Genomic DNA, 22,197 nt, shown 5'->3' on the forward strand with positions numbered 1-22,197 from the left:
GATTAAATATAAATAAAACAATAGGTATAGCAACCAGGCTGAGAATTGACAGCAAAGAGACTGAAGTGTTTGATAGTTTCTGCATTTCAGGATTGATTGTCAACAGTAAAAAAAAAACAACAATCAAGGAATATGACACAGAGCAATACTTGGTATCGTAGTAGTGAAGGGCTGGAAAAAGATATCCAGATGTATGCAATATCTATACCTTCAGAGATCAGAATCACACAGGGAAACTTTCGACATCCTTGAAAAGTGTCGAAGTCCAGAACATAATTAATAAGGAACCAAAAAAGAATAAAATTGAAATTGCTAAGGATCAAAGTAAAAAGAGACTGATAAAATCAAGAATTAAACAACAAAGGAAACTAGATTCCAAAACTAATGATGAAAATTGCCATAAAAACAGAGAAGCGAAAGTCAGTAAAGGCAAAGATCTTGGGAAAGAAATTCTTTATTTCAAAGAGTTGTTAGAAGAAATAATAAAGAGTTACAACAGCATCTGTTCCATCTGAAGACTGGAAATAACACACACACACACACACACACACACAAAGAAAACCAAGGGAATTTCTCAAAAGGTGTCTGAATTCAGAAGGAGATTCCAACTTCAATTTTGCTATGCTAATGGATTAAAAAAATCACAAATTCAAAGATAAAATAAAAGTGGATGCTGATCCCAGATAATTTAGCTTAGAATATAGTCCATAAAAACAGCCTCTAATATCACAAGAGTAACTTAGATCAGCACTCGTCATTACCAAGTCAAAGGGCTGCAGAAATGGATGGAATTGCTACAGAAGTAGTGGAAGCAACAGAAGAAAGTTCAGTAAAAATTCTAATCAAACCATGCCAGCAAATCTGGAGACTGTCACAGAGGCCAGCAGACATGAAGAAATCAACCTATGTTTCAATACCAAAGGGGGGGAAATTAACAACTTGCACAAATTATCACATAATATTAAGAAAATGGAAGAATAGAATAGAATAGAATAGAATAGAAGAATAGAATAGAATAGAATAGAATAGAATAGAATAGAATAGAATAGAATAGAATAGAATAGAATAGAATAGAATAGAATAGAATAGAATAGGACTGGAAGGGACCTTGGAGGTCTTCTAGTCCAGCCCCCTGCTCAAGCAGGAGAACCTATACCATCTCAGACAAGTGACTGTGCAGTCTCTTCTTAAAAACCTCCAGTAATGGCTTCCGGTTTGCGCACACGGCGCTTCCAGACATGCAGCAACAGCCTGCTTCCTGCCATCCATTTCTTTCTTGTTTGGAGGACCCTGAAAAGAGTCAAAAATCGCCCTGGAAGGGCAATTACTGAGAGGAGGACTTTCCTGCGATCACAGAAGGGTGGAAGCCCTCTGCTGCAATCCGGAATCATCTCCTTTGGCCTGAAGAAGAAGAGACCAGCCATAAAGATGGCCGATCATTGAGCCGCTCCCTGTTGAAAGCCAAAGCACTACCTAGCACTAAGAAGCAATCTGGAGGACCTGGGTGAGCATTTACCTTTCTTATTCCCTAACCATCTTCCTGTGGGACTTTCTTGAAAATCTCTTTCCCCATTTTTTTTTTTGAGAAAACGGCAAATATTTACTTTGGGAACAAATCTTAAAGCCTCAAAGCTACAAAAGAACTTTAATTAATTCAGCAAAGAAATTAAGTTATTTCGCCTGTATTTACTAAAAAGCTTCTATTTGTTGCTGGGAATCTACTACCCTATCTTCTCCCTAAGCTGTGAATTAAGGAAAAAATTTGGACTAATCCTACAAAAGTTCTATATTAATTTGGAAAAAGAAAAGAAAATTCTTACATTGCATGTTATATGTTACTGATGACATCTTGTGGCAAAACTTGGTAAAAATCTGACAACTTAAAGCCACCAAATCAAAATTTGACTTTAAATGAGGAAAAGATAACCCAAAATCAAATAGAAGAAGTGGAAACTAACACTACAATAGGAGATTTCAAAGAACAACAAAAGCAACCTACAGAAGACCTTAAAGTCCAAACTTTAATGGCAACTACAAAACTTGCAATCCAAAAAGCAGCAGCACCTGAAAAAAACAACATCAAGAGTGAAGACACTAAAGGCCTTCAAATACAATATATTGAGAATTCAATTAATCAAAGGACAATCATAACACCAGCTACTACTTTCTACCTAACCCAGATAGAATTGGAAGAACAAAAAGATCTGACTGATTTAATGACAACTATATTATATCAACCATCAAAAACTGAATTATCAAAGCAAAAATGCAGTGGTTACAAAGGGGACATTTCCCTTGCAAAACTGACATTTGGATACGCTCCCTGGATTCAAATAAGGAGTGTAGGAAGAAAGGAAGATACATTTGAGAGTTTAAAGATGCCAAGAGGGAAGCATGATTGGCACAAAAGGAAGGCAAGAGTTAGATTTTTTTTTAAAAAATGAACTTGTTTCTCTTTTGGGATTCCTAAAGATAGAATATAAAAATATCTTTTTTATGGATTAAGGGGAATCCCCAAAAAATATAAATGATTTTACATTTAGCTGTTAGACCTGTAAAGGAAAACAAATGTAAGCTTTTAGAATATAACTCCGAACTATATTTTAGAACTTGGAATGACATATCAAAAGATAGTATTTTAATAATTGATGTACGGTCAAGATGATTTATAGAATATTTAGTGGTTATTTTTTAACCATAATATAGAATTTAAAATTTTATATATAAAAGATAGTATTTTAATAATTGTTGAATGGTTAAGACAAAAATCATATTTCTAATAACTGGTGATTTGTTAAGATGAAAATTAGACTTTAATGGTAAAACATAAGAATGCTTTGTAATGAACAATATAAGTTTTGTAGACAAAAGAATTATTCTTTATTGAAATAGGGAATTGTGGGTTACCCAAAAATTAAGCTTTTTCCTATATAGTATAGGCCACTCTAGAATATCCTATTACAATTAGATAAAATTTAAAACCAGGATATGTATTACGGAAAATATATTTTTTGTTGATTGACTAGGTTACAACTAGCAATGTACTAACTTGCCTATTTTGACTATGTAATAACTAAGGGAATTAGAGGGGGCATCTCTGTTGATGTAACCTGAACTATTTACAACTGGTTATTTCTTATTTTAACTACCCAACCACCATATTGTTTCACAGATACATGTATATGTAAATATTAAAAAATCAATAAAGCTTGTTTTTTTAAAAAAAAACATCTCCAGTAATGAAGCACCCATGATTTCTGGAGGCAAGCTGTTCCACTAGTTAATTGTCCTCACTGTCAGGAAGTTTCTCCTTAATTCCAGGTTGCTTCTCTCTTTGATCAGTTTCTAACCATTGTTTCCAACTATTCCAACCTCTGGTGCTTTGGAGAATAATTTGACCCCCTCTTCTTTGTGGCAGCCCCTCAACTACTGGAATACTGCTATCATGTTTCTATTTCTTCTTTTCTTTAGAGTGGCCAAACCCAAGTCCTGCAGCCATCCTTCGTATGTTTTAGTCTCCAGGCCTTTGATCATTTTTCCAAAAGATTGTACTTTTACCCAGGATTGTATTCGCTTTTTGGGCTGCTGCTACACACTGCTGGCTCATAGTGAAGTGATCATCCACTAGGACTCCAAGGTCCCTCTCACAGTTACTGTTTTTGAGCCAGGTCTCACCTTTGATTTTTCCTACCTAAATGTAAAACTTTGCTTTTCTCCACATTAAAATGTATTAACATTCATTGTTCAAGTTTGTCAATATCTTTTTGGATCCTGAGCTTCTCTTCTGGGGGTGTTGGCTATTCCTGCCAGTTTAGTGTCATCTGAGAAGAAAGGGAACGGAGTCAAATGACTGAATTCTAACTAGATATTGCAAATCTCCAGATATTATCATTATAAGTACAATTTTACCCCTAAAATGTGGCAAAAACAACAAACAAATTATGGTTTTGACATTTCAGATTAGAAAAATAAGCCCTGGCCAAGCAGATGAGTAAACCAACTGGTGTTGGTTCATCACTGGACATAGTGATGTATCAAAGAAGATGCAGGAGAAGAATGTCAGCCTTGTCAATTTTAAGACTTGTGGACTTCAACTCCCAGAACTCCCCAGCCAGCAGTTATGGGAATTGAAGTCCACAGGTCTTAAAATTGCCAAGGTTGGACACCCACGATGTAGAATAATTATTTGAAGAAAGTGCCTAGACAGGGGAATATATCTCTTCTCATATTTCACATTTCACCATTCCTCCTCTTGAACTCAAACCTAGCTTTCAGCTGTCTTTCCAGCTCTAACCCACCCAGATTGAGTATCAAACACAAATCAAAGCTTCAGCTTCTGAAGCATTTTGTCCCCAAATAAACGTGTGCTGAACTGAACTGTGCAGCTGCACATGAACCGAATGCTTGGCGTCTTGGCTGCTGTATGACTACATCTGCCTATTGCACTGCCAGTTAAATTGGTACCAATTGCAAGTGCAGTTTGTCCTTGTCATTTAAATTACTTGATAAATGGAAGGCTGACAATGACCTATTTTACATGCAGTCTTGAACAAATCTTGTATAGCAGGTAAGTCTTGAATATGCATCAGACTCTATTGAGGAAACTCACAATACTGTACATTCCTTGAAGCAGGGAAAAGGAGAATACATCACCAGAAACTTCCCCAATGTATAAAAGATAGAATCTGTGTGGGTAGGGCTGCATGGGGAGTGGGGGGAGTGAGGGTTTGGGTTTTAAAGAAAAATAAAATGGCTAATGCTTGCATGTCACATTTGGCCCAGTAGGTTTGTGGTGGTGACAATTATTGTCATGTCTGGCTAATGAAAAATGCAGTCCCTACTAGCCTATTTGGCCCACAACAATTTAGAAATGGAAGTCCCTGCATTTGTTAATTTTTACATGCCTTCAGCCAGATTCATCTCAGCACACATGAGAGTAAACGATAAAAGACAAAATGCTTTTCTTTATGTAAGTAGCGCCAAGAGTGAGTAATAAAAGAGATATCAATTATTCACAGGGCTTCCCAACAGCTTACAGTTCCAAGTAAAGAGCCCTTGATAAATAGGTTGTTACTGGGAGCCCAGCTAAAGTATTAGCGATTCCTGGTGAAGGCAAAGAAAGGGAACTTGGGAAGAGTGGCCTTCATTGAAGAGCAGAAAGCAGAGGCATCAATTATGTCAAGCTCTCACTCCTGCGTTCCTACAGACAGCTGCCAATACAGAGTGAGTCATAAACCATAGCAAGCTGCCTTCTGTCTAATCACAGGCCACCTGCAATGACTTTGGGGTTGCAAGCAAATGGCTTTCCTATCATCAACAATATGATCTGTCTTAAAGATGCCAGAGACTGAACCTTGGGACTTGTTTTGCCATAAAGATGTTCTGCTTCTGTGCTGTGGATCCACCAATGAACACTTCATGCAACAAGAGCTCTTAGCTTCAACTCAGCAGCCAGCACACTGACCGGAACAAACTACAGGTAGTCCCCAACTTACTACTGGTCACTTAGTGAATGTTCAAAGTTATGATGGACCTCCCAAGAGGTAGATAAAAACTCAGATTCGATGTTCTGGCAGTCACATCACCAGCCTGTATGTACAGCCATCTGTAGTGTCCACCAATCATGTGACCATGTTTTACAACATTGCATGTACTTCCAGTTTTCAGCAAAACTGCACCCATTGGTTTGCTTAATGACAGTGGCATTCCCTTTAACAACCACTGCCAAAAGGTCATAAAAATTAAGTTGGTCTCATGGGTGACCTAATTTATAACCAGTTACAGCTGTCATGGGCAGGCTCCATTATAGTTGTACCTATAGTTGAACAGAATGGGACCACTTTGCATGAGCTGTGTTGGTTGCCAATAAGCTTCCAGATCCAGTTCAAGAAGCTGGTTATGACTCATGAATTACCTGTTCTGTCCTTTGGGGTCAGGAGAGCCTCCTATAGATCCCCTCCCTTTGGGGAAAGCAAGGGATAAAGTTCTGGAAGCAGGTTTTCTCAGGCATAGCCCTCTTGCTCTGGAATAGCCTTCTCCCTGAGATCGGAATGGTTCCCTCATATTGGAAAGTTAAAGTGCCTTCAGTGTAGAGTCGGCCATTTGTCAGCTTGTTTCACTGGCAGTGATATCGGGCTTTTGTGTTTTCCATTTGTGTATCATGCAGCCGATTGCAAACTGCCTACAATCTAGAATTAATTGGGTAGCAAACAAAGCAATTTAATAAAATAAATTATTAAATAGGCAAATGCTTAAAAACTGAAAAAGAAAGAAAACCCATGTGAAAATAGGGAGGGAGAAAGGAAAAGGTAACTTTAGATTTAAATTGAAAAGAAAGTTCTTCATGGTCTAGTTGGGAGCCGATGAAAACTCTATGTAGGTGGTTTCACGACAATGCATTCTTCTCTCTCCCTTTTCTGTGAAGCTTCTGTAAAGGTGTGGTGGTGGTGGTGGTTAGGATGCTAGTAGGCTAACAAAGAAGACACAATGAGTTGGAATCCTTTGATTATATCTCTAGCATATTTATGCTTGTACACGCCATGGATTTTGTCACCCAGTTCTTGGGCAAAACATGCATCAGGTATAGGAAGAGGAATCCTGGAACAACTTTAGAAATTATGGATTCTTAACTGGACTCATTATTTTTTCAGCCATGTTTCCCTGCTCTGTGCTTTGTCTCACTGTTCCCATGTGGTCTGCTTCAGCCTTGCCTGAAGTCTGACAGTCTGGCTTGCCTGTGTTCTCTCTGCTCTCCAACTTCTAATCCTTGATTAGGTCCCTTGTGTTCTGGTTTCTGTCCAAGCTTCATCACTTATGTTCTCTGCCTTCCAGAGTAGCTTGTTGGAGGTTGTTGGCTATGTTTCCCTGATCTTGTAGATTCCACATTTATTCTCACTGGCCACCTAGCAAACCTGATGTCTGCTTACTGGCTGAGGAGACCTTAATTACTAAACTGTGGATTTAAAGCACACAGTGAGTAGCAGTCTTAATCAGATCTCTCATAGAGGTTTGTGGCTTTGGAGCAGTCTTAGCAAATGGAAATTTCGGAGGATGACTCAGATCCGGTTACGAAGCATCATTAAATGTCTGTTTTCCGAATAGCATCAAAATGATCATCAGTACAGTCCACATCTGTTAGCTCAGAAGTGCATATAATTGCATTTAGTGGGCACTGCTTATTACGGCAATAAAAAGGCATTTAGATCCAAGGATCTGTACTAGTTCCAGATTTTGGGGGCCCTATAGGCAATACATCCTTAGCGAGTCTCAAGGTAAGTCCTTTTGTGTCATTGTTGCTGGTAAAATTATCTCCCTCTTGCTCAAGTGTGTACAACTGTCCACAGGGAAAATAGTATATGGAGGACATTGTTTTTCCCTCCTTGCAATGACAATAATCAGGATTCAAATCAGTATCTTCCAGGGTTTGTCAATGGGCCCCCACAGAGAAGAGACCTCAGCAGCTGCATGGAATAATGAACTTAAACTACAGGAAGACAAATCAAGTTCAATATTAGGGGGAAAAAATTCTAACAGACTCCCTGGATAGCAGAATCAATTACTGTGGAAGAAGTTTGCTGGATGCAGTCAAGCAAAGTCTTGGTTAGGAAAGTTTTATTTATATTTCTATAACTGAGCAGGAGTGTGGGTAGAAAGAGAGGAATAAACTCAAGAGCCTAAATGCTCCCTAATTCTTTAATTTCAGCTCTACTGAGGTCTGCAAATCTTATTGAATAGAAATCTGAGAGGTAGTGAAGCCTAACTGACCAAACCAGCTAAATAAAGAAAGGTCAGAGTCAGAAAAAAGCAAAATAGACCAGACAGCGGATCACAGTTGATCAAATGATGGTCTGCTTTTGAAACCCAGTTTCCCAGGTCAGAAACATTTGATTTATTTATAGAGGAAAAGGCTTACTTTCCAGGATAAAAGTGAGCATGCGTCTGAAGTACCAGATACTAAGGAGCTACTACAAGTGAGGGTTTCCTGTCTTTAATTCTTGGTGGTTTTTTATTATTGTTGTTGTTATTAATTTTCTATTTGAAGTGGCTGGACAGACCACTCAAGACAGCTGGTAACTTCAACAGATTTATTTAGAACAGAGCAACAGATAACAGAGACGTTCGGCTTTTTATAGTCTGTAACCGGTCGTCTGGTCCAATCAGCGGCCGGTCTTTTCCCGCTTTGCTTTCCGCTCCAATCAGCTTTGCAGAACGTCTGACAGCTCGGTTCCTCATGGCTGGGCGGCTTGTGTTGCTTTGACAGCTGAGAGCTGTCAACTGGTTGCGCCTGCGTATAGTCGGGAGTTTTGACAGCTGTCAAAACTCCCGCGTGTTCGGCTGTCAAACACTTTACCTCACGTTATAGTTTTAGAGGATTAGAGTTAATACATTAAATGGAACTATTTACATATAATACACCCCTTACCCTTCCCCCAGATCGTTTTCACCCCCGTGTGTTTGTTTGTTGCTGCCTCCCCATTCATAGTCCTGTAGGTAGGCAGGTGCTTTCTTCGTTCGGCTGGATCGTCGAGGGGGTATCTCATTTTCAGGCTCCCCTTCCTCCTGTGGTAGTTGTGGTCTAGCCTCGTTGGAAGTTGGGGGCGGGTCGTCTGGCATGAAGGGGGGTATAAAGGGTTGTTGGGTTGGTGGGGGTGTGTTTTGTGGTTTGCGGTTCCGTAGCTGATCGACGTGTCGCCGCAGTTGTCCTTGTGTGTCTGAATGAATTAAGTATGAGATGGGTCCTGTTTGTTTTATTATGACCCCTTGTATCCATTTTTGGTTGCCGGTGTAACTCCTGGCCCAGATGGTTTGGCCCGGTAAAAAGGTTCGTGGTGATGGTGTTGGTGGTTCTTGGTCATTTGATGTTCTATCTGGGTGCAATCGATCTAACCTTGTTATTAGCCTCCTGCCCCACCTTAGCTCCGCTGGTGTTTTCCCTGTGGTGGTGCCAGGTGTGGTGTGTTGTGCCAGGAGGAATTGGCTGAGTCGCCGGTGCCAGTTTCCTTTTATAAATTTTTAAAGTGCCTCTTTGGTGGACCTTACCATTATTTCTGCCATGCCATTAGTCGATGGGTGGAATGGCGCTGACGTCACCAGTCTAATACAGTTCCTCGAAGCGAACATCTGAAATTCACGAGAAGTGAATTGTGGGCCATTATCAGAAACTATGACGTCAGGAAGGCCATGTGTTGTGAAAACTTTTCTAAGTGCTTGTATAGTGGAGTTCATTGTAATTTTATTGAGGGGTATCACCTCGAGCCATTTAGAATAACTATCAACAATTATTAAGAAATTCTGCCCTCGTATTGGTCCCGCGAAATCTAGATGGATGCGGGACCATGGGTTTTTTGTAGTTTCCCATTTGTGGACTGGGGCGTGGGGCGGCTCGCTTCTGGTTAATTGGCAAGTGTAGCATCCCCCTACGTGTTCTTCTATGTCCTTATCGATCCCTGGCCACCACACATAGCTTCTAGCAAGTAGCTTCATTTTTACCATTCCCGGGTGTCCTTCGTGAAGGGTTTTTAATGTTTGTTGTATGTTTTTGTGTGGTATCACCACCCTGTTTCCCCATAATAGGCAGCCTAAGTGTGATGTTAGTTCTAATTGTTTGGTAAAAAAGGGCCGGAACATTTCCTCTGGGCACTTATGTGGCCATCCTGTTGAGACCCATCGCAGGACCCTGCTAAGAGTTTTATCCTTAGCGGAGTTGTCAGCAATGATTTTTGCTGTGAGGGGGCATTCTGGTAATTCAGCGATAGCAAGTATGTTGCCAGCGGGGGCTGGGTCTGGGTCCTGGTATTGTATAGGAAGCCTGCTTAAACAGTCTGCATGTCCTAGTTCCCTGCCTGGCTTGTATACTAATTTGTAGGAGTATGCTGATAAAAAGGTGGACCAGCGCAGGATTCTAGGGGATAATATTTGAGGGGTTGTTTTGTCCCAGGTAAATATGCCTAATAGGGGCTTGTGGTCTGTGAAGATAGTAAAAGGTCTACCATACAGGTAGTCATGAAATTTTTTAACCCCGGCGACGATGGCCAGTGCCTCCCTATCAATTTCAGCGTAATTTCTTTCAGTTTTTGTCAGGGTCCGGGAATAAAATGCGATAGGTCTTTGAGTGCCGTCCTGGTCCAGGTGGCTCAAGACGGCTCCTATTCCATACGGGGACGCATCGCAAGCAATGCAGACAGGGGCGTCCTCCTTGAATAAGGTGACAGTGGAGCTTTTGCAAATGATATTCTTAAGTGACTGGAAACTATTTTCATGTGCGCTTGTCCAGGTCCAGGGTTTGCCCTTATCTAATAATCTATGTAGTGGTTCTGCGATTGTAGCCTTGTGGGGAAGGAAGGCGTGATAGAAATTTAATAGCCCCAAAAACGCCTGAAGTTCTTGTTTGTTCTTGGGGCTGGGGGCTGCTTGAATAGCTTTAAGTTTGTCATTGGTAGGATGGATGCCCTGGGCGTCAATTTTGTACCCGAGGAATTCCGTAGAGGGAACTCCTATGGAACACTTTTCTCTCTTTAGTTTAAACCCGGCAGTTCTGAACCGCTCTAGCACAGCTGACAATCTGTCAGCTAGAATGGCTTCTGTTTCTCCTGCGATGAGTACATCGTCAAAGTAAGGGGAAACCCCGGGGATTCCTTTTAAGGTTTTTTTCATGATGCTTTGAAATATGCCCGGGGCTGCCGAAATGCCGAATTGCAGTCTTGTCACTTTAAATGCTCCGCGGTGTGTGACAATTGTCTGGGCGACCGCGGTGTCATCGGTCACAGGCAATTGCAAGTACGCCTGCGTGAGGTCTAATTTTGCAAAAATGGCGCCGGAGCGAATGGAGGCGAGGACGTCTCTCACCGCTGGAATGGGGTAAGAGTGGGCGTTGAGCGCTAAGTTTAGGGTCGCTTTACAATCAGCGCACAATCTAATTTGCCCATTAGGTTTTACAGGGGTTACGATGGGGGTTTCCCAGCTGCCCCCATCCGTAGGTTCTAAAACTCCCAGCTTGACAAGGCATTCCAGTTCGTCCTCAATTTTTTGTTTGAGGGCGAAGGGAACCCTCCTGGCCCTAATTTTGACAGGTTGTATGGCGGGGTTTAAGTTAAGGGCGATAGGAGGACCTGTATATTTGCCCAATGAACCATCGAAGACGTCTGCTTATTTTCTGCAGACGGCCTCGAGGTTTGACGTTTGCACTGCATTGACGCTGGTAATGGCAATACCTAAGGGGCTAAACCAATTTAACCCTATTAGATTAGTGCGGTCCCCTTGGGTGACTATTACCTCTAGGGGCCCCTTGAATTTTTTATACTCCACCCAAACCTTGGCTTTCCCCTTGAGCAGTATTGGCGTCTTCTGGTAGTCCGCTAACTGAACCTGTGGGGGTTCTAACAGTATTGCTTTTTTACTGCGCCGGCAGATTTCCCTGTACGTTTTTAATGAAATTAGGGTTACTGCTGAACCTGAGTCCACCTCCATGTCACAATAGACTCCCTGAAGCTTTGTTTTAATTTTTACCTTAGGGCTCAAATAGTGCACCCTGTCTACCGCCTCCACTAACCCTTCTGGGGACTTTCCCTTACTGGCTCGGTGGGTGATCGTACCTGGGGGGTTAGCCTCCACTTCGTGCAGGTTGTCGCGGGGGCGGCTTCGGCAGACGGGTTTAATGTGGCCAGTCTTACCACAATTGTGGCATTTTGCGCTCCGGAACCGGCAGTTGGCCCAGGCATGGTTGCCCCCGCAGCTGGCACAGTTGTTGCATTGTTCTCTTTGAGCTGGGATGAAGTTTCTAGGTTTAGTATGGTCGTTGTTGTCACTTCGTCTATTTTGCCTTCTCTCCATCCGGCGTTGTATTGCGTCGGTGTCTGTCAGGTCTATGGATTCTTCGTCACTGAAGGACGCTTCGTCCTGATGGACGCTTCCTTGGGGTTCCGCCGTAGTTTGGGCGAGGGTCTTCCTGTGGTTGTCTTCATATGCCAAGATCTCCCGGGAGACCTTGGCGAGAGTCATATCAGGTTTAGATGTGATTTTTTTCTTGAGGCGTTCGTCCCTCAACCCGATGACCACTTGGTCCAGGATCCGATCTTCTAGGTCAGGAAAGTTGCAGCTCCGCGCGGCGTGCCGGACTCCTGCGATGAAGTCATTCGCAGCTTCATCCGGCCGCTGTCTTCGCTGGGCGAACTGTACCCGCCAGTACAGTTCCGAGCGGGCCGGCATGTAGTGTTTGTTGAGCCGGTCGATGAGCTCGGTATATGGAACCTCGGTGATCGGCACGGGGCTGAAGAGCCCTACAGCGGCATCGTAGACGGGTGGACCGCTGATGTAGAGGGGCGCTGCGGCTTTGGCTCTATCGTCCATAATTTTGCTGACAAGGAATCCCTCGACCTGCCCCAGATGCGACTCCCATCGCTCGGGGTGGCGGGTGTCGAATTCCCTCACTCGTCCGAAATTGGCCATGCTGTCTGGGTCCGGTGGTCCGCTTCGCGATGGAAGTTAAAACTTCCAGTGACTAGCTCCGCCGGCCTGGAACTCTCTTCCTGGCCGTGACTTCAGCTCTGGGAAGCGGATCCCACCTTCGTCGCCAGTGAAGTGGCTGGACAGACCACTCAAGACAGCTGGCAACTTCAACAGATTTATTTAGAACAGAGCAACAGATAACAGAGACGTTCGGCTTTTTATAGTCTGTAACCGGTCGTCTGGTCCAATCAGCGGCCGGTCTTTTCCCGCTTTGCTTTCCGCTCCAATCAGCTTCGCGGAACGTCTGACAGCTCGGTTCCTCGTGGCTCGGCGGCTTGTGTTGCTTTGACAGCTGAGAGCTGTCAACCGGTTGCGCCTGCGTATAGTCGGGAGTTTTGACAGCTGTCAAAACTCCCGCATGTTCGGCTGTCAAACACTTTACCTAGTTTTAGAGAATTAGAGTTAATACATTAAATGGAACTATTTACATATAATACACTATTTTTAAATTTTAGCATTCTATTTTAATTAGTGTTAACCACCAGAGTGCTTGATGGTATTCTGTTTACCAAGTGGATTAAGTAGGACCCAAATAACAATGATGTAGGAGATGACCAGGCTGAGGCCGAGGGAGTGGCCAAATGCATCATCAGTCTCAACTTCCTTCATGCACACAAGAGGTTTAAGTTCAGCCCACCTTGAATTGCATTGACTATCTACTGCCAATTTATTTTGACAGTTAGTAGTTCAGATTCTTGTAGAGAGCATTAGCATACATTAAACCTACATTAATTTGAACTGCCTGGACTCCTTATTTCCTGCGCTTGACAGCTATCATTGAATGGATCCACCATTGAATACAAAAGCTTTCACATCAATGGAGTCTCCTTGAGTGGGACGAAGATATTGAACAGGCTACTACAGGGCTGTTCTTGTTCTTAAGTAATCCAAAACTGATAATAATTCAGGCAGCTGTGCTTATTTAATGTGCAAACATCTTAGGGAACACCTGATAGGACAAAGTGGATCACTTTTATGGATCACAGATGGTTCAAGAAAATTCACAGCTTCAGGTGGGATGCCTGCCAGTTGAAATGGCCTTCATCATATTCTTCCTACCTTTCATTCCCTATATTTTCCAACCAGGAAATCCTCAGAGCACAATATGGTAGCCACAGCAACTGCTTGACGCCATCTTAGAGTGCCTTGTTCAGACCAGGAGGACAATGTGGGAAGAAATGCAAAAGTTCTCTAATTCATTTCAAAGGTGAACTGGCTACTGATGACCCAAATGTCCTAGGGGGGAGAAGACCTGGAGGGAACAGTTAACTGGGACCTGGATCTTTTCTGATGTCAAGAAGAGCCATGGAGAAAGCTCAGTCTGGTTCTAGTGGGCTTATTGCATTTCTAACATTTTGATTTGTGATCCTGAGATGACAAACAATAATCACAATGGAAGAATTAAAGCCTCATAAAAGTCATATGAAGGCAGATAATACTTCATGCCAGAGGTCTTCTATGTATTTTGACTTTAGACTGATAACCTGCATCTGCCAAAGCCAATTCACATTGGCATCTGTAATTTAATCACCTTGCATGTCACGTCTGAAGAATATTAGAAATAAAGGCCTGTGCTATATAACTAAATTAACTCTGGAATTCTGCTACACAAAGTAATATTAATATCTCTAATCTAATACTTATCTTCTTTGGAAGGAAATTAATTGCTGTCCCCCCCTGCCTTGGCATTAAAGTTATGTTTTCATATTTCTGCATAATATTGAACTGAGTCATATGCCGTAGGTCTCATTATCGGTAGCAAACTCTCCACCTATTTCCTGGCCTAGTCCCACAAGTCAGAAGAGGCCCACTTAGAATTAAGTATCTGAGGTCTCAAAGAATGTGTTTAAACAGATTATTAAATGAACAATAAATGTGCTAATAAAGAAATAATTCATTTCCACAAATTCAAGTCACAAGCTAGCTCTGGTGGAATGTAGTCAGAAATTCCAGAACAAAGGGCCAGGTGACATTCTAGTCCCCTAACCAACTTTGTGGTTTCACGGGTGTTTGTATGTGGATCTTTGGTCATTCGGGTTTTTTCCCGCGTAGAATTGAAGGTGTAGGAGCAACGTTTCGACGGAATCCCATCCGTCATCCTCAGGCTGGTGGCTTCAGCTTCCTTCTTCTGGGAGAAGCATGTGGTAGTGGCTGTTTGTTCCTCTTTTTTAAACTGCCAGAGGGGGTGTGTTCTGTGGGTGGAGGTGTGCTCTGATTGGGTGGGGGATTAGGTGTGTTCTGATTGGGTGGGAGTGTGTTTTGAATGGTGGGTGTGTTCTGATTGGGTGGGGGTGTGTTTTGAGTGGATGGGCTGGTCTCAGCTGCCAGCCTTAGACCTGAGCTGGTGAGTTGTGCTGCTTTTGTTCGGCTTCGTGTTTGTGGTGGTGCCATGTTTTTATAGTGGGTGTCAGTTTGCTTATTGTGTGGTTTGGAGGGGTTTAAAGTGGCTGATGTTGCAGCTGTATTTAGGTTTCTGTTTTGTGGTTGTGCGTCGTTATCATTGTGGGTTCGGATTTGCTTTTTGAATGGTTGTGTGGTGGTGATGTCATGTGATGTTATAATGAGTTTGGGTCTGGTATCATTCTTGGTGGTTGGGACTCGTCTGTCAATCAAGGCGGGTTTCCAAATGGCTGGTAGGCGAGAGGTATCATCTCGTTTGTTCATGCTGTGGGGGCATTTTTCTATCTCAATGGCTTCTCTGATTATTCTGTTGTTAAAATGTTCAATTTTGGCGATAGTTTTGGTTTTTTTAAAATCAATTTCATGTCCCGTGGCTTCAAAGTGTTGGACCAGGGATGAAGTTTGTTCTCCCTTTCTGAGTGAGTTTTTGTGCTCTTCAATGCGTGCACTTATTCTTCTGTTGGTCTGTCCGATGTATGTGGTGGGGCAGGTGGTGCATGGGATTTCGTATATTCCTTGGTTTTCTAACCCAATTATGTCTTTGGGGTTTCTTAGGATGGTGGATATTTTTATGTCTGTGTAGAACGGTATTTTGATGTTGTGTTTTGGAGGATCTTGCTGATTCTGTCTCTGGTCCCTTTTAAGTATGGGAGGAGGGCTTTGCCATTTTCTTGTTCTCTGTCTTGGGTTTTTGTGGGTGTCTCTCTTCGGATTAAGTTGGTAATCGTGTTTCTTTGGAATCCATTGGCTGTTAGTACATTAGTAAGAGTGTGTAGTTCGGTTTTTAGGTGTTGTTCGTCAGCTAGGTGTTTTGTTCTGGAGATGAGTGTCTTGGCTGCGGAGTTGATCTGTGCTGGGTGGTGGTGTGAGAGTGCGTTCAGATAGTGGTTTGTGTGTGTTTTTTATGGTACATAGTGTGTCCTAGGGAGCCGTTGGATTTCTTGTAGACTAAGACATCAAGGAAGGGAAGTTGATTGTTGGCTTCTGTTTCCATGGTGAATTGTATTTTGGGGTGTAGGCTTTTGAGGTGTGTGAGGAAGTCATCCAGTTTTTCTTTGCCGTGTGGCCAGATTACGAAGGTGTCATCTATGTATCTGAGCAAGAGTTTGGGTTTGTGGTTGGATTTTTCTAGAGCGAGGGTTTCAAAGTGTTCCATGTAGAGGTTTGCGATGACAGGTAAAAGGGGTGATCCCATGGGTGCTCCTTCCATTTGTTTGTATCTTTGTCCATTGTAGATGAAGTATGTGTTAGATAGGCAGTGGTTGGTCAGATCTAGGATGTGTTTTGGGGGTTGTATTTATTTAGGATAGCTGTCAAGGCTTCTTTGATTGGCACTTGGGTGAAGAGGGATATGACATCGAAGCTCACAAGTAGGTCACAGGGCTGTAAGTTTAGTTTACTTATGATCTCTATGAATTGGAATGAGTTTTGTACGTGTGAGGTGATGGAATTTGTGTAAGGCTGTAGTTGTTTGGCAAGAAATTTGGCTAGATTTTGTAGAGGTGAGCCTATGGAGCTGACTATGGGTCTGAGTGGGGTTCCTTCTTTGTGTATCTTGGGCAGACCATAGAGCTTAGGACATCTGGATGATTTTTTTCTGGGAATGATTGTTTGCTGGATCTCTTCACTGATGGGGGTGGCTTTTATTTTAGATTTTGTGGTTTTTTCCAGGTAGGTGGGATCTGTCTTGAGGAGTTTGTATGTGGAGTCTCGGAGTAGGTTGGATAATTTGGTATGGTAGTCAGATGAGTTCATTACCACCGTGGCGTTGCCTTTGTCTGCTGGCAGAATGATTATGCTGGTGTCATTTTTTAGGTTAAGTAGTGCTGTCTGTTCCTCTTTGGGTAAGTTGCTTTTGGGTGGTTTGCTGGTGCAGAGGATGTTGGTAACTTCGAGTCTGATTTTGTTGGCGTCGTCAGGGTTAATTTTGGTCAGGCTGGATTCGACTCCGCATATAATGGTTTCCGTGGGAATGTGTTTGGGAGCGACTGCAAAATTAAATCCTTTAGACAGGACGTTGGTTTCGGCTTTGGTGAGAATCCTATCTGAGATGTTGTGCACAGTTTGTTTCATGTGTTGCTGTGAGAGAGGAGGGGTTTGTTTCTGGCGTTCCTTTAGTCTTCGGAGTTTATTGGTGTGTGTGTCTGTTTTGTAGGTGGTCTCTGTTTCAGCTCTCCAGACAGCGATTTGTTTGAATTTGTTTGAATATATATAGTTATTGCAGATAATTTCTTTAGTCTGGTAAGCTTCTGTTAATAGGTAAGCAACAATAAAGGAACTACTCAGATGTATCTCCATGTGTTGCCCTTGGTTCTTGGAGCCTGACATTAACCCAGCCATAGTTCCCACCCTGCATAATAGGGACCCGGATGGTATGTCTAGCCTAAGTAGAGATACAAATACCTACCTTAAAAAAGAACAATTTCTTTATATCTTTGTGTTATAACAGCTACACAGGAGAAGACATATTACTAAACTATAGCGGGCTTTTTATATATAAAAACAATATTCATAACCTACCACAGCCCCAACAGATTCAACAAATTTCAGTTTGAAAGATGAAAAAGCAAAAACTCAAACTGATCAATTTAAATAATATTCTTAAAAGGCAGTAATAAACAACCCAGGCATGTAGAAATCTAATCTAATCTAATCTAATCTAATCTAATCTAATCTAATCTAATCTAATCTAATCTAATCTAATCTAATCTAATCTAATCTAATCTAATCTAATGGAACATAACTGCTTTGGCGTGCTTAGGGAGGAGGGAATGTCTGACACCATTTCACAGTTCCTTGTTCAGAGTTTTCTGAAGGAAAGGTATTATATAAAATGAGGACTGCTACCGAGAAAGCCTGCACAGAAGCCTGGAAGTTTCAAAACCAAACAAAAACACAATCCTTTGCATAGGTCTACTCAAAATTGTTCCTAACAGATACTCTGCCACTTTACAAGATGACTTTCTCTGAGACACCCAACCACAATCCTCCCATTTATTAAAAGATAAAACTAGTGAGGTTTTTCCCCATCTCCCGGGCCTCCTTTAGCTTCCAGGTGTAGTGGGAAGAATGAGTCACCTTGAGCAACAGGAGGAAGAGCTGCTGTGAAGACAATAGTCAGATAAAAGAAATCTGAGTTCAGGATAAAACTGTATATTGAGAAAGCATCTCAGAAGAAAGCTGAAGGAAGCTGAAGCCACCAGCCTGATGATGACGGATGGGATTCCTTCGAAACGTTGCTCCTACACCCTTAATTCTACGCGGGGAAAAAACCCGAATGACCAAAGATCCACATACAAACACCCGCGAAAACCTCAGAAAACATATATATATATATATATATATATATATATATATATATATATATATATATATATATATATATATATATATATATATATATATATATGTTTCAAATGTTAACTATTTAGATTACCTTGCTAGGCCCCAAACAAGGTAATCTAAATAGTTAACATTTGAAACATATCTTCCCTTGCAGAAAAAAAAAAAGCTAACAGAGCGAGAGAGACCTTGTGGCTTAGAGGCAAATAACACTGCCTCATATGCAATCAGCCCTGGTTCGAATCTCAGATGGGTATAGCTGGCTGATGACGACTAACAAGTCAGAAATGCATCTCAGTTTCCCTTTAATTCTTTGTTAGTAATTTACACAAATATATATATATATATATATATATATATATATATATATATATATATATATATATATATATATATATATACACTATACTATACTATACTATACTATACTATACTATACTATACTATACTATACTATACTATACTATACTATACTATAAGCTGTATTTAGTCCAGCTTACTTTGAAGGGCTGCAATCAGGATACTCATCACAATCCTTGCATACCTTTATGTTTTTATGGGCAAGTGTACACACTCACAAAGAAATCACCAGGGGGAGACAATCTGCCATTTTGATTTCTAAGAATGCCTATATGGCCTCTATTAGACTAGTCCCATCCTTGACATCCCTCTTTGAGACCCATTTGAGACCCCTTGTTGTCAAGGAAGAGGGGAGTTAGTTGCATGGGTGCATTTTCCATAGTAATAATTTTTTCTGCTGCTATGTCACTAGGAATGACAAACACTAAATTGGAGTTTTTTAATTGTGGAATACTTTAATCTTTGGATTTTTTTATTGTACATTGCCCAGAGTTAATGGGATGGATGGATGGATGGATGGATGGATGGATATGGATCGACCAGCTGGCTCAGGAATTCTGGGAGTTGAAGTCCACGAGTCATAAAAGAGCCAAGGTTGCCTACCCCTGGGTAGACGATAGACAGACAGACAGATGGACGGATAGACAGACAGACAAACAGACTAGGTAGGATATTGTAGCTAGATAGGTAGGTATTATTTATTTAAAACATTTATATTGGTGCCCATCTTCTAACCATCTCTGGGCAGCTTCCAATCAAATTAGATAGATAATAGATCCTAGATCTAAATAGATGTAATCAGAGAAAGAGAGAAGGAGAGAAAGTCCTTAACTATGAGCCCAGAATAGCAGCACTTCAGGTGCATTGGGCTGAGAAAGTGTGATTGTCCTATGGACACCAGCTAAGTTCCCATGGCTGCAGTGGTTTTCCTGTTCAGTCATCTGGTGGCATTTAATCATTTTAATTGCTATACTGCAGCTTAGTTCTAGATGCCTTCAGTTCTGAATATGATTTTCTGACTATCTCTTTTCTGACATTCCAAGATGAGTTACAATCACTCATTGCTTTTGTTGAAGAAATATAAATGACTAGTCACATAGGCATGATATGTAGAAAAGACTACAGTATAAAAATCAGTTTTCTAAAGTCTTTCAAATTCCCCATGCAACTGGTGAAATCTTATCATTGTTGGAGGAACAATTTTAAAATCCATTAGGTTATCCGTGGACATTTCCTTTGTAACCAGTGCAATAGTGTATTCCACTAAATTATGTGTTCTGAAGAACAATCAAAGTAAGAATATGCAAGTCTAGCTAAGTTGTGTGGAAGGCTGCGCATATTGTTATTCTGCCAGCACCATTTGCATAAGAGCTATTCAAATCATTTCCATCTATAAAGATGGGAATAATGTGCAATTTCCCTCTCCCTTTCATACAGGTTTTTTTAAAAAAAAACAAACCAAAATCTTCATTTTAGTTGGTTATTTTGCATTGCTTAGAGCATGGCAATTAAAGCCATACAATGTGATTCTTTTTCTGTTAGAATGTTCATGAAAAGAACCAGGTCACTGTTAGTGATCTGCATAACAAATTTTTAAAAATATTCTGAAGTGGTGAAGAGAATTCTAGGAACAATAAGAGCTACATTAATCAGTGTGGGGGGAAAGTAATCAAAATTAACATAAAATAATAATAATAATAATAATAATAATAATAATAATAATAATAATAATAATAATAATAATAAGAAGAAGAAGAAGAAGAAGAAGAAGAAGAAAAAGAAAGAAGAAGAAGAAGAAGAAGAAGAAGAAGAAGAAGAAGAAGAAGAAGAAGAAGAAGAAGAAGAAGAAGAAGAAGAAGAAGAAGAAGAAGAAGAAGAATTTGGAAGGGACCTTGGAGGTCATCTAGTCCAACCGCCTGCTCAGGCAGGAAACCCTATACCATTTCAGGCAAATGGCTGTCCAGTCTCCTCTTAAAAACTTCCAGTGTTGGAGCATTCACCACTTCTGGAGGCAGGTTGTTCCACTGGTTAATTGTTCTAACTGTCAGGAAGTTTCTCCTTAGTTCTAGGTTGCTTCTCTCCTTGACTAGTTTCCATCCGTTGCTTCTTGTCATGCCTTCAGGTGCTTTGGAGAATAGCTTGCCTCCCTCTTCTTTGTGGTAGCCCCTGAGATATTGGAACACTGCTATCATGTCACCCCTCTTCGTTAAACTACACATACCCAATTCCAGCAACCGTTCCCTATATGTTTTAGCCTCCAGTCCCCCAATCATCTTTGTTGCTCTTCTCTGTACCCTTTCTAGAGTCTCAACATCTTTTTTACATCGTGGTGACCCAAACTGGATGCAGTATTCCAGGTGTGGCCTTACCAAAGCATTGTAAAGTGGTATTAGAACTTCATGTGATCTTGATTCTATCCCTCTGTTAATGCAGCCTAGCACTGTGTTGGCTTTTTTGGCAGCTGCAACACACTGCTGGCTCATATTGAAGTGATTGTCTATTAGGACTCCCGAGATCCCTCTCAAATTTATTACTATTGAGCAAGGTACCACCTATACTATACCTGTGCATTTGATTTTTCCTGCCTAAGTGTAGAACCTTACTTTTTTCACCATTGAATTTCATTTTGTTAGATAGCACCCAGTATTCGAGTCTGTCCAGATCCTCCTGTATTTTAAGCCTATCTTCTGGACTATTGGCTATTCCTGCCAGCTTAGTGTCGTCTGCAAATTTGATGAGTTCCCCATCTATCCCCTCATCCAAATCGTTAATGAAGATATTGAAGAGCACTGGGCCCAGAACAGAGCCCTGGGGCACCCCACTACACACTTCCTTCCATGTAGATGCAGTTCCATTGAGGACCACACGCTGAGTATGGCCTGTCAGCCAGCTATGAATCCATCTGGTGGTGATGCTATCTAACCCACATTTTTCTATCTTATCAAGTAGTAGGTTGTGATCTACTTTGTCAAATGCCTTAATGAAGTCCAAGTAAATTGTATCTACAGCATTTCTCTGGTCCACTAATCTTGTCACTTGGTCAAAGAATGCAATAAGATTTATCTGGCATGATCTGTTTTTGTCAAACCCATGTTGACTTTTAGTGATGACTTTATTTGCATCAAGGTGTTCGCTGATTTGTTGTTTGATTATCTTTTCCAGAATCTTCCCAGGTATTGAGGTCAGGCTGATAGGTCTGTAGTTTCCTGGATCTATTTTTTTCCCCTTTTTTGCAGATGGGAACTACATCAGCTCTCTTCCAGTCCTCTAGTAGTTCCCCAGTGCTCCAGGATCTTTTAAAACATAACATAACATAACATAACATAACATAACATAACATAACATAACATAACATAACATAACATAACATAACAATGAATTAAAATAAAATAAACCATAAACATAACATAACATAAAAATGAAGTAAAATAAAATAAAATAAAATTCGAAATGTCTTCATTGTTCTATTGTCAATGCTGCTAACATTGAATGTTATTGCTTGACAAGAGATGAAGAAGTAGCCATTTCATATGTTAAACTTGTGTGTTGCTTTAAGAGATTGGATTAAGGTTGGGAGGGGGGAAGAGGAGG

Source organism: Vipera ursinii (genome assembly GCF_947247035.1).
Source record: "Vipera ursinii genome assembly, chromosome: 2".
In the NCBI taxonomy this organism is placed as follows: domain Eukaryota; kingdom Metazoa; phylum Chordata; class Lepidosauria; order Squamata; family Viperidae; genus Vipera; species Vipera ursinii.